Consider the following 18294-nt stretch of genomic DNA (forward strand, 5'->3'; position numbering starts at 1 on the left):
GAATACAATCTATTCCTCCAAGCACATCTGTATTCTTTCCTGAGGTTCTAGACCTGTTCTCTTGCCTTTTCCAGATTCTAGAGGCTGTACGCATTCCTTGGCTTCAGTCCTCAAAGCCACCAATGATAAGTGGAGTCTTATTGATGCTGCATCAGTTTGCCTCTAACTCTTCCTTACTTTTTAAATTTTTTTTAATGCTTATGTATTTTTGAGAGACAGAGGCAGAAAGTGAGCAGGGGAGGGCAGAGAGACAGGGAAACAGAATCAAAAGCAGGTTTCAGGCTCTGAGCTGTCAGCACAGAGCCCAAGGAGGGGTTTGAACTCACAAGCTGTGAGATCATGACCTGAGCCAAAGTTGGACAGTTAACAGACTGTGCCACTCAGGTGCCCCTTGCCTCTGACTCTTCTGTCTCACTTATAGATACTGGTGATCACATTAGGTCCACCTGGCTAACAGGGGAAGCCCATCTCAAAGTCCTTCACTTCATCACATCCCCAAGACCCCCATGTCCCAGAATTTTCGACATATACCATTATGCCTTCTTAAATGATGTTTTATTAACCCTATGAATTTTGTACTGATATCAACTTTCTAATTTTTTTAATATTAATTTTTCTGTTCTCTCTTTTTCCTGATCAATTTTGCTGAGCCTTAAGAATTGGTTTATAGTTTCATAGAATTTTCTTTTTTTCTTATTTGTACTGTATTAACTTTTGATTTTTATTATTTCCTTCTTTTTGCCTACTCGGGGTTAACTTGCTATTTTTTTCTTGTTCCTTGAGTTGTAAGTTTAAGTTTATAATTGTAAATAGTTTTTCTTTCCTAATATAAGTATTTAATGCTATAGATTTCCTTCTAAGCACTGTTTAAGCAGTATCCCTCAGATTTATATATGGTGGGTTTTGTTCATTCAGTTCAAATTTGCTAATTTCCTGATTTCTCTTGAGAGTTCTCTGAACTTGGAATTTGCATTTGAGAGTTATGTAAAACCTTATTTAGTTTCTAAATGATGAATACAACTCTTTTCCTTTCTTTTCTTATTGAAAAACAAAAACAAAAACAAAAACTGTAGCCTGACAGTATATTTTGTTTTAGTACTTTAAAGATATCTTGCCACTGATTTCTGACTAGCATAGATTGTTATGAAAGTTTCTGAGTCATTGTCTTTATTCCTCTATATGTACTGTCTCTTTTTTCTGACAATCTTTAAGAATTTTTCTTTATTACTATCTGGGGTACCTGGATGGCTCAGTCAACTGAGCTCTGTAGACTGACTTCAGCTCAGGTCATAATCTCACAGTCTGTGGGTTGGAGCCATGCTGTATCAGCTTCTGTGTGTGTCTCTCTCTCTCTGCCCCTCCCCTGCTCACATTCTGTCTCTTTCTCCCTCTCAAAAATAAATAAACATCAGGGGCGCCTGGGTGGCTCAGTCGGTTAAGCCTCCAACTTGGGCTCAGGTCAGATCTCACGTTTGTGGGTTCGAGCCTGTGTCAGGCTCTGTGCTAACAGCTAGCTCAAAACCTGGGGCCTGTTTCCAGTTCTGTGTCTCCTTCTCTCTCTCTGCGCCTCCCCCTCTCATGCTCTGTCTCTCTATGTATCAAAAATAAATAAAACATTTAAAAAATTTAAAAATAAATAAATAAATAAATAAACATCAAAAAATTTTAAAAATAATATCTTTTTATTACTGATATTCAACAATTTATTTATGCTATACTTTGTTGTATTACTGTGTTGTTACCCTGAATAAGTTATTGTATTTCTTGGACCTGCAAGTTTATACTTTTTTAAAAAAATATCTCACTTGGAAATTCTTTAGCTGCTGTTTTGTTAAATGCTTTTCCTCTTTCTTGTGTTATTCAATACACATATATTGAATCATATGATATTTTGCCATAAGTCACTGAAATACTCTTCATTTCTTTCAAGCTTTTTTGTTTCTACCTTTCTGAGCCACAATTTGGATAGTTTCTGTCACTACATGTGCAAATTCACTCATATTTTCTACTATAGTACCTACTCTGTTAACTTTGAGTAGATTCTCCCTTCCACACATTATATATTTCTCCTTGTAATTTCAATCTGATGTCTTTTTCTTATATCTTTAATTCCCCCAATTATTTTGATGTTTTTCTTATAGTTGCTTATCACATTTATAATTTTATAACTATATATCTTTGTCAATAAATTTAATAGAAATCAAGATATCTCTGTCATTTCTGAGGATATATATATAAAGGTTGATTTTCATTTTGGTTAGAAGTTTTACTTTTCTTGTTTTTTCTTGTGACATGGCAGCAAATAATGTTGCCATTTGCCACGAAGATGTTCATGTTCTATTCTCTGGAATCTCTGAATATGGTACTTTCTATGATAATGGAGACTTTGCCATTATTGTTCCAGACATTGAGGAATTTGGAATGAAGAAATTATACTGGATTAGGTAGGTGGGCCTGGCTTAATTACAGGAGTCCTTTAGAGTAGAAAACATGAGTGAGGTCAGGGAGATATAACATTAGAAAGAATGTACCTCCGTTCCTGGCTTTGAAGACGGAGAAGGGGCGTATATGCCCATAGATGTGATAGCTACTTGAAGCAGGTGATGACTCTGATGTTATCACCAGAAAGACTGTGAATAAGGCAAATAACAGGACCTCAGTCCTAAAACCACAAGGAACTGATTCTGCTAACAACCCAAGTAAGCAGGAAACAAATTACTGGCTAAAGCCTCTAAAAAGTGATGGAACCTGTCAACCCCTTGATTTCCGTCTGGTGAGACTCTTAAAATAATTTAATCTATAGCTCTGTGGATAATAGGTTTGTTTGTAGGTTCCAGCCACTAATTTGTAGTAAATATTATGAAAGCAATAAAAATCTACTATACATTTCTAGTAAGTTTTCATCTGTTGCCGGACATTATGAATATAATATCTTTGAATGTTCAGGTTTAGTTTTCTTTCTTAAAAGAGTGCTGGATTGATTTGACAGGTAATGTTACTTGCAAAGCAGACTGTTTACAAAGCTTGTTAGTAAATTACTTTAGGAGGAATCAAATATAGCCCTAATACTACGACATGACCTTTGTGTGGCCTCCAGTAATTTCCCAAAGTATTTAAATAAATGTATTCTGGCCAGATAAAACTCAAATGTCTCTCAAACTTACGTTGTTCTGAGAATTGCTCAATACATAGGTTTCCAACAAGTCTTATTTTCCTCCAGCGCATGATTTGTCAGTACTAACATGTGCAAATTTTTAGCCAAGATTCAGAAGGACCTCTGCAGAGGTCTCCCACTATCTCTTATGCTTCTCCTTTCTGTCCAGCATCTACTCCACGACTTCTCACTGCATCCATCTACCCAAACCTGGTAATAGGTTTTTAGTTCAGCAGATTGCCATGTCCTGCTTTGGGTCACCTTTCCCTTTCTAGGAAGTATACGGCAGACAGCTACCTTAGGAATCTTCTCATTTGTCTCCCTCCTCTGAGTGTTCAGAGTTTTGCTCTGCATGATAGCCAAAACATGAAAATAATTGCTTCATAAGTTTTTATACCTTTGCCCAGTTTTCCCTCTGTTTACAACTTTGTTTTGAATAAAAGATTAATTTACACTCTCATGAGAAAAAAATGCAGTTTGTCTGCCTTTTGTTTTTGTTTAGAGACAAACTCAATTGCATGATAAAGGTTTAGAAAAGACACACACATACATGCACATACAATCTTAATAGTTATTTTAAGTAGGGGTTTATGCAGTTATGCATCCTCCAGAGATCATTCCCTAAATACTAAAATATGTAGTCTTTACCCAACTATGTATACTTTATAATTTCAACAAGAAATTTGTCAAGTGGGAGAAAGAAAAGACTGTTATTTGACAAATGGATTATTTTAAGAACATTGACTATAAATTTAGTGAAGTGTGTCCCTTAGTGCAAAAGAGACCCAGTTATCTATATTTATATGTGCATACATATATATCTACATATACATTTGCATACATATCTACATTCTTAACTCAATGGAGAAAATCTTTGGTTCACAAACACTATTTTTATGTTAAGAAGAGATTCATTAAGAACTGTGGTTTAATAAGATTGACCACACAGAAGTGTAGAGAAAGAAGGATCTAGAGTCAAAGAGACCAATTAGGAGACGGCTGCTTTAATCCGGGTCTAGACTTGATAAGGATTTAAAATATGGTAGTAGTAATGAACTGCACTGAAAAAGTCAAGGGTCCCTAAGTACTTATCAGGGTTGCTTTCTTTTTTACATTTAAAAATATATACATACTGATATCTGTCATTATTATCACCAAAAACTTTGCTGTCTCAAAGAAAGATATTCAAATTAATGGATTTCCAGAGTAGTTAATATTTTACACTTCAAAGGGAAGAGAAATTAGCTAAGATCTTGAAAATTTCCTCCACTAATGTCTTGTAGTAAATCCATTAGAAAACTCTTTGTATCTAATTGTCTAGTCACAACAGAAGACCAAGAGTGACATAACTCTAATGGGATGAAAGTAGATTATGGTTCAATACCCTGTACTCTGATACAGTCTGCAATAGCAATAACCTTGGAGGCCATTTCATTTAATTTACTTAGAGCAAAAGAAGAAAGCCGGGAAATTTTTTTATTAAATGGATTCATAATAATTAAATGGACTCATATTAAGTGAAGATTCTATTAAACAGGACTCATAATGGTTTGTTGTATGTTTAAAATGTAAAGTTAAATCTGGGCTTAATTATTACGTTGTCCTTCAACCACAAAGAAGGAAGGCTATGATTCAAATTGAGTCTCTAAAAAGAAGTCAACTGAGACTCCTCGAATAAACAAGAAGCTGCAGGAAGATTGGCTCAGTAGATTGTAAGTTAGATAAGAAAATAACTTTCAATGCTCCGAGTAACTATGTCACAAAACCTTAGACAATCTGTAGCCCTCTTTGCTCTTACAAAATTCCATTTTCACTCTTTCTCTGTAGAGGAGATATTGGATTCAATGCAAGGCAATTCTTTTTATGACTCTCACTTTATTTTATATTTTAAGATGCACTTTCCTCCAGTTCTCCTATACACCCACTATAAGTGGTAAAGCCCACCACTCAATGAAAAGTATTCTTTTCCAATATCTGCTAATAATTATAGTGACTATTGTATTGCTGTATCTAATAGTCCATTTTCGGTTTTAAGTTGTAACACTCTTCGCAATCAGATGAGTCCTCCTCATCCCATTACTTCTCTGGCCTCATGTCTTGCCTCCTTTCTCTTTACTCCACTTCAGTAGTATAGGCCTGCCTATCTGTGAGTTTCAGCATTGCTAAGCCCCTGACCTTTCTCAAGCATCTGATCGAAGGACACCTTCTCAGTGATAGCTACCCTACCACTGTGTGGGTGTGTGTGTGTGTGTGTGTGTGTGTGTAAATATACACATAGCATAAATGTACCCTTTCAACCATTTTTAAATACAGTAAAACCTTGATTTGTGAGTATAATTCATTCTGGACACATTCTTATAATCCAAAGCACTTGTGTATCAAAGTGAATTTCTAGAACCATTGGCTCAGTTGTGATTGTGTAACATTTGGCGTCACATACTACTTGTATTGGAAGACATTGCTCTTGCATCAAATTAAAGTTGATGTTTACTCGTCTTGCAGAACACTGGCAGCACAAGTTACAATCCAAGGTTTTACTGTATATTGTTCAATGGAGTTAAGCACATTCACCATGTTATGCACCCATCACTACCGTCCATCTCTAAAACTATTGCATCTCAAATGAAACTCTCTGCCCATTACATAATAGTAACTCCCCATGTCTCTCTCTCCAGCCTCTGCAACCAGCATTCTACTCTTTGTCTCTATAAATTTGATTATGCAAGACACTCTTAAACAAGTGGAATCATAAAATATTTGTCCTTTGTGATTGGCTTATTTCACTTAGCATAATGTCTTCAGGGTTCACCCAAGTTCTAAACTATGTCAGGATTTTCTTGTTTTTTAGGCAGAATGATATTCTATTTTGAATATATACAACATTTATTAATCCATTCATTCAACAGTAGTATGAATAATACTACTATGAACAGGGGTATGCAACTATCTTTTTAAGTCTCTACTTTTTTTATTTGGGATATATACCTAGAATTAAAATTGCTGGATCATATTCTATATTTAGGTGGTTTTTTTCAGGATTTTTGTACTGTTTTCTATAGGAAGTGCATTATTTTACGTTACCCCCAGCAATACATAAGAGTTCCAATTTCTCCACATTCTATGTAACACCTATTTTTTGTTTTATTTAGTAAGTTTTTCTTAATATTTTTATTTTATATCTACCTAATTATAAAACAGTTGTTAAATCTATAGTAATATGAGGATGGATAATGTATGTATGTATGTGTGTGTATATATATATATATTTATTTATTTATACACTCATATATACTTATATATTAATGTGTATATTTATACATACATATATATACATACACACACACTTAGATATAATATTTATAAAGAATTACAACATTCCAGAAGAGAATCAAGAGGCACTCAATTTTGAGTTAAACGTGATTGTTTGTACATAAATATATTCTTTTCACTGTTTCAGTTGAATCCTCCATAAAATGGAGGAGGAGGGGTAAGGGGAAGGGAGAGGGATTGAAGGAGAAGGAGAGGGAAAAGAAGAAGACGTTATTGTTAATCAAGGCAAAGAAAAAGCAGAAAAAAAAGGATAATTTATTTATTGGATAAGGATATTGCTTGTTGCAATATTGATGGACAGGGGTCATCGTACTAAACAGATCTCTGAAAGTGGAAACTAATTGGTTTGTGAAAGAATCAAAAAGTCAGTCAATGTGCATAGAAGAAGAGCATAAAACATCAAGAATGAAAATGTCAGTCTCTCATAAAATGATGTGTTGGATGGCACCAAAATAGATCATTTTTATAGACTTTAGGTCCTAAAAATCCCTTCCCCTAGGTAATGCTGTCCTAGAGAACTGAGGGGCTATTATATCGGAAACAGAGGAAGTGAAAGACTAGATAATGAATGATGAGGACACTAGATTCCTTCTCCCACTCAGCTCATGAATGCTGTCATCCCAAGTAAGAGATTACAGAGTTCTCTAAGAAAACTGCTTAGTCCAAGGAAAACCACTATAGAAATGTATATTTAGCATTATCCCAACTAATCACTACAACTAGATAATTGGAACAAGCACAGCTTCTACTGAGCTTTTCAGAGTATCTCTTTAAGTGTAATCTCCTATCCAAACTTCTCTGCCAGACAGATATGAAACAAGTAGAAGAAAACCAAAATATACTGTGCAGATAGAGGAAGAAATTTTCAAAGAAATAATAAAAATACCATCAGATATGTAAGAGAGGATACTGAATTCACAAAATAAGGATAGCAGTTTATAAATAAAAGAACATTCAGAGACCAAAGTAGGTCTCATAAAATAAAAACATGATATCAAGACTGAAAATGAGATCACTCAAAAGTTTGAAAGTTACATTTGATAGTTCTTCTAAAAACTGGGAAAAAATATGAAGATGAAAAATTCAAGTAAAAGATAAAATAATATTAGTGCAGTAAATTATAAAGTGAGTGAAAAGAAAATCCCTAGAAGGAAAGATTCTGAATTTTTAGACAAAGAAGTCCCAGTAACTACCCTGCACAATATGTACAAATAGACCTACTCCAATGTAAGTCATTTAAAAAATTCCAAAATGGTAGGTAGGAAAAATATCCTGAATGCATGTAGGGAGAAAACCAAAATAGATCTCATGTGACAACCTGGACATAAGAATGATATATGACTTCTTCAGAGCCTAATTGAATTTTAGAGGATAATGGACCTGAAAAATGGAGCTCTCACCTTTCATCCACATCCTGGGAGTTAGCTTTATCAAGGAGTAACTGGAGGCAGAATGAGAAATGCAGATATCTTGCTTTTCTCAAGAAGAAAGCCCTTTGACTGGATGCTGGGTGAGGGGAGGCCCTGTGCTCTTGGCTTGTAGCAATCTGGGCTTCAGCCTTCCCCTTACTAAGCTGGGTCAGGGAAGAAGGAAATATTTTGTTGTTGTTGTTCAAATACTACAGTCTTGATTTTCTTGCTGAAATTTCATAGATGGTCTTGAATAGATGTTTCTTCATTTACTACTTTCCCTCAGGATCATTTCCAAATGCTTATTTGCTTCTTAATGATTTGCACCAGTTTCACTGGAGACCAGGTCAGAAAAGCTCCTATTAACATTATGTGGTAGTCAATCTCAGCAATTGTTTCTTATTTTTATTTACTTATTTTTTAAATATTTATTTATTTTTGAGACAGGCAGAGAGACAGAGAGAGAGACACAGAGTCCAAAGCAGGATCCAGGCTCTGAGCTGTCAATACAGAGCCCAACATAGGGCTTGAGCCCACCAACTGTGAGATCATGACCTGAGCCAAAGTCGGATGCTCAACCAACTGACCCATCCAGGTGCCCCTCACTGATTGTCTTTTTTAAATTGAGGAGTAGCATATACATATGTGTATACATATACACATACACACATACATGTATGTTTAACTTATACATGTATATCTGTATCTATACATGTATATCTAATATCCATGGATATTAGATGTATATCTACATGTATATATCTAACATATAGATACATATGTATGTAGTAGAAGATAATTTTTAAACAGATTTAACAAAGCCAAGAAATATCCAATTAATCTTTACTATGTGTCAAGCGCTGTTCCATTGTTAAGCTGAAGACACAATAGTGAATAAAAGAGATTAATGTTCTTGCTCTCTGGAAACATATGTTCTAGTGAAAGAGAAATTAAGTTAGCAAATAAATACATATCAGGTGGAGACAAGTACTATGAATACAAATGAAACAAGATAGGAAGATGGAAAATGAGGGAAGAGTGAGTTCTATTTTAGGAAGATGGACAGGGAAGAACTTTTTGATGACATGATATTTGAGTATACTTCAAAATGATATGAGGAGATAAGTCCAGTATTTATCTCAAGGAAGAGAGTATAAGCGATAGTGATATCAGGTGCAAAGGCCCTGAGATAGGAACATGCTTGGCATGTATAAGGAAATGGCAAAGAAGCAAAAGTGACTTGAATAAAGTTGGCAAAAGAAAGCATGTTAGGAGGCAAGGTTAGAAAAGCAATGGATAGAAGATTGCGTAGGCTCTTAGGAGCCTTGCTTAGGATTGAGTGATACAGTAAACTGTTGAAAATTCAAAACAGAGAGTGGGATGTTCTGAGTTATCTTTAAAAATAATTTCTAAATACAGCATGGATAATAGACTGTAGGGAAGCAGGTGGAAGAGTTAGAGGGCTTCCAACACCAAGCGATAGAACATGGTGGGCTGGACAAGGATATTTGTGGAACAAGGTAGTGAAAAATAGTTAATTATATGTACATTAAGGAAGTTGAACCTGTATGATGTCCTTATGCATTTGTTGCCATATGAGAGAGAGTTTTTTGAAAATAGAAGTTAGAAAAGTGGTGTTACCATGTAATTAGATAAAAAGTTTGAAGGAGAAACATTTGGAGTGTGTGGAAGTAGAATTTTTTTTTGATTCATTGGGTTTAAGATGATGCCCGAAAATCACATTTAGAAAACAAATGTTTAGGGAAAAAGAATAAATGGATATAGGAAAACAACTTAGAGATTTCACAAAGTGACAGTAGAAATGTAGAGGCATTACTCTTAAATAAAGATAATTAGTGGGTAGAAATAATAAGATTGTAGATTTATGAATGAAAGGGAGGAGTCCAGGGTGACTTTGTTTTCTGGCTTGGTTGACTATTTGGAAAATAATTCCATTTATCAAAATGGGAATGACAGCAGGAGGCATATACACTTGAAACTTCATTGTAATTGATTTTTATAAGTACACATATTAACTGAATAGTACTTCTATAATGTCAAATTTAGTGACTTTGGGAGATTAAATATTACTCAGTTAAGGAACTATCACACTGGGCTTTGAATTCTTGGAAGGGACAATGCTCCCAGACTGAATAAAAAGATGATACTCTTAGCCACTGTAAGAATTTAAACAGCACCTGTTAGACTACTAACCAATTCTCCAGTTAGTCTCCCTTGAGCCCTACATTTCTATATCAGGTAAGGATATCCATGGGTCCAATAAATACCGATATCTTCTGGAGGTTTAAAGGTATTACCAAAGTAGAACTGTTTTTTTAATGGCACTTGGTGAACATTTTACAATCTGAGATTGAAGCTAAAAATCTTAAAATCATCCAAAGGAAGAATCATTACCCACAATGAGTAAAGGGTATTGATTTCTGAAAAATATTTCATAATTTATTTAAAAATATGTTTATAGCTAAGACACTAAGACAAGTTTTATTGCTTTTCAATGTCAAACACTTCTCTCTAAACTCATGGACTGAGTCCTGCAAACTCTCATGGCCACCATAAGACAGCATCTTCTGTCAAAGTAACTACATGGATCTTGCGTTAATCCATGCACCTGTGTTTCCTTGTGAGTGGCTAACAAGATGTTATTTGATCAGATTTGCTTTTCAAAGTAATATATTGTGCTATCTTCATGTTTTGAACTGTAAATTAAAACAATTGCTTTTCATTATCCTCAAATAAATGAGATACATTTTACTGGCTATCAAACAATAAATGAAATAGTGAACTTTACTTGTGATTCCTAGTGAAAGAACATTTACATGTTTCATGAACCATCTCTTAGAAAGCAGTTATCTATGATCAGTACCAGTTATACTCCTCATCTCTACAAACTGTTTTGTCTGCTCAGGTTTTCTTCTTCCATTAGAGCTATTTAATATTCTCCTTTCTCTTACGCGCTCTCTCTCACATCCTCCTTTTCTTCCATCTGGCATTTATTCTATGTTTGCTATATATAGATATCTGCAAAGTGTTGTGCCAGGTTCTGGAAAAATAAGATGAATAAAGCACAACTTATGCCATATCAAAGATTCTATAATCCAGTACACATATATAGATAAAATACAATAATCAATAATTAATCAATAGTGAGATGTCCAAAACTATGTCCTCAGTAATGGAAACACTGAGGGGAATAACATGTTCTATGTAGGAAAATCAACTTCCTAGTGGTATCTAAGATTGAGTTGATGTTTACCTGTTAGGAAAGTGGGTAAGAGACATATCTGATACAGAGGTCAACAGAGGTATAAAAGAACTGTATTTAGGGAACCATGCTGAAGCATACATAGTCAGTGTTATAGGGAGTGGCTAGGCATGTCTCTAGGAATGTATATGGAACTAGATTATAAAGACCTTGAATGTAATGACAAGAAGCAGACCTACTGTTAAGAAGGGGCAGAGTCAACATACATTATATCACTACCGATACAAACTTAGCTAAGAGGTGTGCTGAATGTGGGGACTAAGGTCAGGAGGAATTCTTTTACAACAGAGGAAAATGAATATATTTAAGGGAGAAGTACTTATTAACTAATGACAAAGTTGAATTGGGTTACATATAAAAGTAACTGAACTCAAAATTACTTAAATAATAAAAGAGTTTCATTTGCTTGCATAGCAAGAACTTAAGCAGTCTTCAGGATTTGGATTGAAAAAATTTTTTAATATGGTTTTTGGACCTTGTTTCTTTCCATCTCTGTGTGCTCTTACTTCCATGTTGCCCATTGGGTCCCCACTGTGGTTTCATGACAATTGTAAACAAAACCTTAAGTGTCATTCCTCATCATGCAACTACAGGGACCATCTTAAAACTGGAGTATTTTAATTTGTGAATAAAACACAACAGCAATGGTTTCTTGCCTTTACCATCATCACATTAAGAGAGCAATAGTATTTTGGATCTAGAGGGGACATATCTAACACATTAGTGGCCACCTTTGGGAACTTTAATACCAAGCTTAAGTTCTAAGAAGAAACTGAAGGGAAAATAAAAACTTGAAAAAATTCCATTGCACGGACTGAGTGCAGTTGGTAGGGTAAAGGTTGTATGATGGGAAGGGCTGATAATTTAGTTTACAATGTGTGTCCTTTACATCCTTACTTGGCATATTTTTGGTACCTACCATTATTGGGTGCTCTAGATCCATTTAATGTATATGCTGAAAGATAAACACAAATATAAAATTCCTAAAGGGATATATACTGTACTTTCAGACTAAATAGAAATTTCAGATTAAATATGCAAAAAGTATAATTCTAATATTTAATCTACTACACATATTTAAATCCCCAAATAATATAAAGTAAAAAAAAAACTATTTTACTTAAATTTTAATTTTCAACATCAGAGACTCTCATTTTATCAGAGTGACTTTTTGGATTTATATAACACAGACTTCTGTAGAAGATCATCGTCTTGATCATCCATGTTGTCAGAGAGGTGGCCAATGTTGAATCACGTATTATGCTGTCAATGAAAATTTTACCCAAAGGCACAGCAAGTCATTTGTAATATAAAACATTTTTTGCTTACTCTCTTGGAACATCTTCATGATCTCTACTACATAATCATTTTCTCTATTGCTTCTTTAAAGTATTTAACAAGCTTGTTTGTAAGTGACATGCGGCCTTTAAATCTGTGAGGTCACACTCTTAGAAATAATGACTAATTGGTGTCAATTTTCTTTGCTTCCTTTTTTACTTTTCTATTGCTGACCTCTTTAAGTTTCCCAAATTAGCATTGATTGAAGTTATTTCAGGCTAATGTATCATCTCTCAGCATTACTTTAATTCTCCAAATAAAGCAATTGAAAAAAGTTCTCATAATAAGAAAGATGTGGTGTATGGATTCAAATACAAAATAATTCTTTTTTTAGAGATTTTTTTGTGGGGAAGGAGTTGTGAGGGGAGAAAACCTCTTATACTTAGGAGTATAAGGCATTCAAATGCTTACAAGTTTCCTGAATGCTTAAAATGCACCTCAAATTCAATAGACTAAAATAAACCTAATATCTTTTTCTTCAAAAAAAATGGCATTCCATCCTATATTCAAATTCTCAAGGAATAACAACAATATTGATCAATTTATCTTTTTTATCTTCAATATAATCAGCCCCGAAATTCCTCTATTTTATATGCTTTCTGTTTCCAATGACCCTGTTCATTTTAGACATCATTATTGAATCCCATTCACACTATAGAAAAATCCTCAAATATCCCTGTTTCAATTTTTCACACTCCAAGCCACATTAGATTGTTGTTCAAGCTAACTTTTGAAAATATACAGCTGAAAATGTGAATCTCTTGATTTAATCACATGTAGCTACCTGTAGTTCCTTAAAACCTATAAGTCTTCTATCATTGGCAAAATTGTTGCCTGCTGATGTTTTTGCTAGGAATATTCTTTCCAATATGTGTGCCAATATGTGTTTATAGTCATTCTGGCCTTCTCTGGTAGAATAACCCCTCAAAGTACTTACCACGATTCACATATCACTGCTTACATATGTGGCGTTCCAACACCCTCTGAATCCTTCAAGAGGAAAGGACACATTCTATCTTGTTTCTTCAATATAAAATATCGATAAGTTGAATGAGTAAATTAGTGAAGACAAGTAATTAACTCAAAGCATGGTCTGTTTTTTTTTTTTGTTTTGTTTTGTTTTGTTAAAGAGGAAAAAAGAACATTAGTTAGAAGTAAAAAGTAGACGATGGTGTTAGGAAATTTGACAAAACTGGTAAATGTAAAATGCATTGCAAGAACTCCATCTGCGGACAAGTATATTTATTGTCTAGCAGTAGTGATGGTACTAAATTAGAGTGTAAACTCTATAGTCCAATATATTAAGCAGTAGAATTGTATACATCACCCTGTAGCAGCACCAGGATGCAAGAGAAGAAAAATGACTCTAGAAATTAAAATAAAATATTTTATTTGAAAAGAGTCTCCATGGCTTTCAGAATGAGAAACAATATCAAGGGTGGGAAAATTTAAGAGGAACTGTGATTTTTCAGAGGAGATTTATAGGAAATGAAGGCATGAAAGATGTGGAAATATAGGAGATTGTATCCAGAGCATAGATTTCTTATGAATTCTGTTTAGGGTGCTGCCATATTCTATGCTATAGAAGAAGGAATGTGATCTCTGAACAAAAGGTCAAGCTTCTTTGGGGTTCTGGGACTACAAGCATTTTTGCATTTTACTTCTATTTAAACCACCCAGCTGAATTGCTGAATCAAGGTGCCAAGATAGATTATGTTCCCAATATGTGACATCCATGAGCTAAAATGTTGGGACCCTCTAACCATTAGGCAATTAATGATCATGTTATCCAGATGCTATGAGCCTTGAAAGACAAAGAGACTCTAATGCTCCATTTATGCATCATAGCATTCCTCCAAAGTCCCAGCTTCTTGGTTTTGTATTCATTTTTCTATAAGCAATATAAATTACTATATGATAAAAAACAAAAAGAATAATCACATCACCATAAAATATATAGCTTCTCAAAAACTATACATATTTATTCATGGACCTTTTGTTTTATTTTTATAGAATATCTGGTGACATTTTCAGTAGTTAAAAAATCCTAAAAAACTTAAATTATTAAGTTTGGCTTTCCAAAAACTTAATTATGAAGATAACATCAAGATTGGTGAACATTTGTTTTTAGATATATCATATACAATGATATATAGATTGATGCACAAAAGCATCATTTTTGTTTGTCCATTTTACTAGAAAATCCAATGCATATGTATGCATATACACATACAAAGTCATTTCTGGCTTAATGAGAACAGTGACAGAAATGGCAGCCTTTGCTTTTATATTTAAAAAATCTTGCACTTAATGAACACAATCACCCAAGGGAAGAAAAGATTGAAAGCAGAAGATGGGACTATCAAGTATAAAGAAATAAATTTAAATAACCATCCTTTAAATGAATAAATAAAGCTTGAAACTTTAGCACACAATACTCTTATGCCTAAATATGTATTTTACATGTTACATTTCTAATGTTTTATTTTATTAATTATCCCTATTCTGCTGAGTTACTTACTCTCTTCACCTTGGTTTTTATATAAAAATAATGCGTGTTTCCAGTATATTATGAAGGGAAAAATTTGACTTATAGCTATATTATTTATAAAGATAACTCATTATCAAGTGATTAATCTTTTTACAAAATTACACATTTAAAGTTATTGAAGAAATTAAGGCTAAATTTCACGGAAGTTTGTAATTTTTTCAAAAATAAAAATAGTTAAATGTCATCACTGTCTTTCTCATGATTTTGAGACACCTAAATATATATCGCATACATATACCAGCAATATGTAGTGAGGGTGTTTTTGACTCACTAAAGTCTATCATGAAAAATAATAAGCACATACATGGTAAAAAAATTTATATCAATAAATGTTTTTGCATTCAAATATGAATGTTTCTTCCATCTCAAATTTTTAAACTCACATGCAATAGAATATCTAACTTCAAAATCTATTGTGTATCCTAAAGAAAGTTATTCATTATTTGTATATTTTTCAAACAACTAAGAAACAAAACAAACTATAACATACTATACCAGTTGTTTTGATAGTACTACTTACTCAAAAATATATAATTTTTCACATTTTTCTTTCAAGTGACATAGATTCACCTCATTCTTTCAATGGCTACATATTATTTCTAGCATAGATGTGCTATAATGTATTTGTTTTCTATTGATGGACACTTATTTTGAATGTTAGTTAGATCCTGGTCATAAAATATTCCAGACATCACTTGCTATCTTTTGATCTTTGATTACCCTGTCAATTACTTAAGTGTTAGTGCTTGATCAAATTAATAATTTAGGTTTCCTGTATAATTTTGAGTTAAACAAATGTGTGTTTATATTTTTAGAAAGTATATTTTCAAATCTTATACTCTAAGTCAACCAACAAATTCCAAGAGTTCTATCTTAATAATACATGTAGGATGAACTATTTCTCATTTACTGCCATGGTTTTGGTGATAGTCACCTTTATGTCTAACTTAATTGTTTCCTACCTGGCTTCTTTCCTTTTGAACTCGCCATTCTCATTTTCTACACAAAGCAGACAAACTTGAATTTTGTTTAGACACATTTCTCCACTGCAAGAACTCTCCAATGGCTTTCTTTCTTTTTTTAAAAAAAGTTTATTTATTTTGAGAGAGAGAGCAAGAGAGAGCAAGTGGAGCAGGGGCAGAGAGAGAAGGAGAGAGAGAATCTCAAGCAGGTTCCACACTGTCAGCACTGAGCCCAAGGTGGGGCTCAAACTCTCTAAACCTGGGATCATGACCTGAGCCAAAGTTCCATGCTTACCCAACTGAGCCACCCACATGCCCCACTTCTAATGGCTTTTATCTCATTTCAAGTAAACCTAAAGTCCTTAATATGACTTAAAAGGTTCCATAGGACCAGGTGCTTGATTACTTCTCTGGCCTCATTTTCTACTCTTCAGCATGCCCTGCTCCCTTTTCTCTAAGGTTCTCTGCCTTTCCTCAGATATATGGGGTGAATTCCTACTTCATGAAACGGTTTGATTTGCATAAAATGCTCTCTCTAAGATATTTAACTGGTGGGAGAGTCTTGTTGTATGAATGGAGCTCTCGGTTCTTGGATTCTCCATGAAAGATTTATGTGAGGAACCACACTGGAATGAAAACAGCCAGAAGGAAAGTAGCAAGCACAAAGCAGTTTATTCAGGACAGGACACTCTCAAGGTGGGAGACCAGGCAGGCACAGATGTGTCAACTGCTTTGTCTTTTCATGTTTTCATAGGTTTGGGTCATAGCTAGGGTGGTTCTGACTGAGATTGATTCCAATCATCAAAAGGCTTCCTACTCATTGGGAGAAGGATTTTTCAGCCCTACAAAGTTCCTGCTGGAACTGTCACAGCCATTTTCCTCCAGAAGAGTGGTGGGGGGGGGGGGCGCTCAAAGGTTACCCTGGGCCAGAGGTGGAAGAGGACAGAACATGTTCTGTACCTGTGACTCTTGTTTTGTAAGCCCTGAGGTTTTGGAAGCCATAAGGACAGGATGTTAAAAGCCCACAAAGTCGGGATTTGTGCCTTCAGTTTTCTAATGTGTCACCTACTTATCACTGCATTTGCCTACAGCTCATGTCCAAATAACTGGCTACTCTGTCAATATGTGTATGATTTACTTAAGAACTTCTTTGACCATTTTGCTCAATTTTACTTCTCTGAGGTCCTTCCTTACCACCCAATCTAAAAATTGTCACCCACTTTCTTATTTTATTGTCTTCTGTAATACTTATTATTGTCTGATATGTTATACAGTTTAATAATTCATCAGATAGATATACTCACTATCTCTGCATGCTAGTGTAAGTTCCAGAACAAGAGGGATTCTATTATGCTACTGCTACACTCTTAGCACATAAAGCAATATCTAGTAAATAGTGGTTGTCGAATACTTGTGCCTTAAGTAGATTAGGCTTTCTTTCTCATTCATAGTATTATTTATATCCTCCTTTTCTTCTTTATATTTTCTTTTATTCAGGTTTTTCCTGTTTATTTGGTCTTTTGAAGACTTACATCTACTTTAAATCAAATCTTTTCTACTTAGTATGAATTTATATTATTATTTTTGTTTGTTTGTTTTATTAGCTTCCTGAGTTGAATGCCCAGTTTGTTGATGCTTTTTTCCTTTAATACATTTTCCTCCAGGAAACATTCCACATGATCTTATTTGCAGAGATTTTATTGTGCTGACTTCTAAATAATTTGTTCTGATTCTCCTCTTTATTCTTTAAAAGAGCCTATTCCTTTGTCTGTTGGGTTTTGTTATTGCTATTCGCTGGTTGGTCAGTCAAGTAGTTTACATTTTAAAGATAAAGGTAGTATTTTGGCATCCTTATCATTGATCATTTTTAATTTATTACACAGTAATCATATAATATTTTTGTATTCTTTTCACCTTTTTTTTACAATTTTTAGTTTATATTTAAACTTTCTATGCTACCCAATCAATGAAATTTCTCTTACTGTATCATTAGCTCCCTGATGTCATCATTAGCCATCTTATTGACTTCCATCTTACCCTTCTTCTGGTTATCTTTCTTGTCCATATTTTAAAGTGATTAAAAGAGGTTCAAGAACATTTGGGGGATAAACAAATCTCAGGAAATTATGAAAAAAGGCTTTTGAATAGTCTTCCTCTGAACTCTTTAATCACTTTGGAAGAGTAATGCAGAATATAACTTTTTCCTGTGTGGCAAAGATCTGGAGAATAAGAAATATGATACAAAGGAAATGTCCCAATAGAAAAAT

General features: G+C 33.9%; 1 pseudogene; it reads right to left on the bottom strand.

The window, feature by feature from the left end:
* LOC115277416 overlaps positions 1–18092 on the bottom strand; it is a 34677-nt pseudogene extending 16585 nt beyond the window's left edge.
* Positions 18093–18294: the final 202 nt, after the last annotated feature.

The sequence above is a fragment of the Suricata suricatta genome, chromosome 14, assembly GCF_006229205.1.
Source record: "Suricata suricatta isolate VVHF042 chromosome 14, meerkat_22Aug2017_6uvM2_HiC, whole genome shotgun sequence".
Lineage (NCBI taxonomy): Eukaryota > Metazoa > Chordata > Mammalia > Carnivora > Herpestidae > Suricata > Suricata suricatta.